The 2932-nt window shown below is 41.0% G+C and overlaps 1 long non-coding RNA gene across 1 annotated transcript; it reads left to right on the forward strand.

The window, feature by feature from the left end:
* Nucleotides 1-230: 230 nt before the first annotated feature.
* LOC135496979 (uncharacterized) lies at nt 231-2932 on the forward strand. The gene is made up of 2 exons (XR_010448748.1): nt 231-551; nt 1185-2932. It is a non-coding gene; the product is annotated as an uncharacterized LOC135496979 (long non-coding RNA).

The following is a 2932-nucleotide window of genomic DNA, read 5'->3' on the forward strand; positions in this document are numbered from 1 at the left end:
TGTCCGACATTGCCTGTAATTCAGCGATGGGGAAATAGAGGGCAGCAGCTGCAGTGACGTCATCTTCGCGGAATGCTATAAATAGCATTACGCGAAGTTACTATTTATAGCCATCGATATTGCGGTGACGAGCCCGTGACGTCACCAGTATCCCGGATGTCGGACATTATTTTTGGATGGATGCAGCTAAATGCACTGGAGGCTCGCGCTGATCGTCGATCGAATAAAGTAATATTTCTTGCAATTTACCCTTCGCAATATCGTCAGGAATACACGGAATGGTAACTACGAAACATTGCTGCTACGGCAGATGTAATAGTGACTCGAGATATGCAGATAGGCCAGATATGGAAGGGGTTAGATTCATCACATTCCCGAAACCGATTACGAATCCAGAAAAGTGTAATCGGTGGGCAAGACTGTGTGGTCGTGTGGGGTTTGATCATACTCGTGTGAAAAAGGATACATACATCTGTACAAAACATTTCATCGGCAGTGCAGGTCCAACATCGGAGCATCCAGATCCTGTTCCTGCGCCTTCATCTCCAGAGGTAAGCAAAACCATTGTGAATAATCAATCGATATCTATGTAGGCCTACCATGCATGCATGTGTACTCATCTGTATGTCACTATGTGTATTGCATGTACACGGGCTAGAAGAATTAACACTGACAACAGTTTTAAAACAACTTTAATAATAACTCTGAATATAGTTTTCACATTCAATTACATGTATTCTTCACCATAGTGGATTCTTTGGGCGTCCTCAAACTGGCACTCAGCACTTGGAGAATGTGGGTTGTCGCATTCTGGACAGCAGGTTGCATCACTGTCCCAGTTAAAGTTGAGGATGGAGCAACCAGATGAGGGCTCGTGTGGTTTTCCACAATCTGGACGGCAGGTTACGTCACTGTCCCAGTTTCTTTCCTGGTGGTCGACAATGGAATCGGGATAACAAGAGACCTGTCGAACTGTCCTGGTCGGATTCAATTTTACTTCCCTCGCTGCTGTGCCAGAACCACAACGCGTTGCAGGAAGGACATCTGCCGGATGGGAAAGTGGCTGACTTTTCGGATGAAACTGAAATGTCATCCTCATGATCATCGTGATCATCATCTGGCATGTCTGCTTCTGAAATAAAGAAATTGAATAATATTTAATTTGAATTCTAAATCTTTTTCAGGTTGAGAAAATTGGCAGGAAAAGGAGTGGTCCGAAACCCAGGGCTATGCCAGTGAGTAAAAAGCTGAAACAAGAAGCAGCCCTTGCCTTATTGGACCTATCTGCAACGTCTACACGCAGTGTTTTGGATGAAAATGATGACACAAACAGTTTTGAAAATGCAACAGCCAGTTTTGAGGATGTTGCAGCACCAACGGTGATTACAGTAAACGTGGTGCATGTCGCGATACCGTGTTCACCCATTATGAGAGACGTCGGAACTCAAGTATACTCTAGTCTGGGTGCTGAAATTGAACATATTGTCCAAAAAAATGAAAAAGTTTTAGAGGAATGTAACATTACACAACCATCTATTGTTACATGTTCTAAGCCTTGCATTGATGGCAGATTCTGTCATTGGAATCAATTTGTGACGATGACAAAAAAATGAAATTCTTTACTGGTTTGCATTACTTTCAATTCATTGCCCTGTTTCAATTTCTTGGGGATGCAGTGAACAATCTCAAATATAGATACAGGGATATCGGAACATGTTCAAGTGACAAAGGTGAGACTACTTCTAATAAAAGTGACAGTACTGACAGCAGTAAGACTACTACTAGGTGAGGTCCAATAGGAAAACTTCACCACAGGAGCAACTTTTCATCATGTTTGTTCGACTACGGAAGGGCTATTCCTTTTTTGCAATGAACACTTTTTTCAAGTTATGTGAGACTAGTTTAAGGACAATATTCCCCACGTGGCTGCAGCTTCTACACTGCCATGTCAAAGATTTACGCCATCTAATGTTTCCTGACCGGGCTCATATCAAAAACAATTTACCACAGTCATTTCAGTCATTCAAAAATATTAGGTGTGTGATGGATTGCACAGAATTTTTTGTGGAAGTGCCAAGAGACCTTTCCAGGCAGGGAAATCTGTATTCTAATTACAAGCATCACCATACTGTTAAATGCCTCATAGCTGTTGCTCCAAATGGTGCTGGTTTTTTAATCTCCGATTTATTTGAAGGTGCCATGAGTGATCATGATGTATTTATGAAGTGTGGACTCCTTGATTTCCTAAATCCTGGTGACTTGGTCCTTGCTGACAGAGGATTCAGAGTCAAGGAAATTTTGAACAACCAAAATGTAGAACTTAACATTCCATCATTTCTGCATGGGCGAGCTAGGCTTACTCCACAAGAAAAATTATTAACCAGACAGCTAAAGTCAGGATTCATGTTGAGCGCTATAACGAGCGTTTGAAGAAATTCAGATTAATAGCAGGTACAATACCAATGGTGCTTGCACCTTTGGCCAACCAAGCTGTATTTGTTGCCTGTTGCCTGGTGAACTTTCAAGTTCCCCTTGTGATTTGAGTGAAATCTCAGCGAACAGTGGGTGACTTCACATTTGGTGTTAGTGTCAATTTTGTAAAAGTGTTAGGGCTTTTATGCAGCAACAAAGACAATGTTTCTTAATGACGCTGCGATCAACACAAACGTAAGGTGTAAAGCTAAGGGTATACAGCCTTGTTTGTGGAAATGATGCATCCAGGGCTGCTGAAAAACTATAACACTTTCCCAAAGTGAACACCAACACCAACTTTGAAGTAACCCACTGTCACTAGAATATACTAGTAATGACTGGAAAAACATGTTGTCTCTATGAATGATTAAAAGTAAATGAAGTAATTGTAATAAATTCTTCAAAAATATTTGTAAGTTTACATCGAATTATTTTGAAAAAAATATGTTTATAAAACCGA

Source organism: Lineus longissimus, chromosome 12 (assembly GCF_910592395.1).
Source record: "Lineus longissimus chromosome 12, tnLinLong1.2, whole genome shotgun sequence".
NCBI classification, from domain to species: domain Eukaryota; kingdom Metazoa; phylum Nemertea; class Pilidiophora; order Heteronemertea; family Lineidae; genus Lineus; species Lineus longissimus.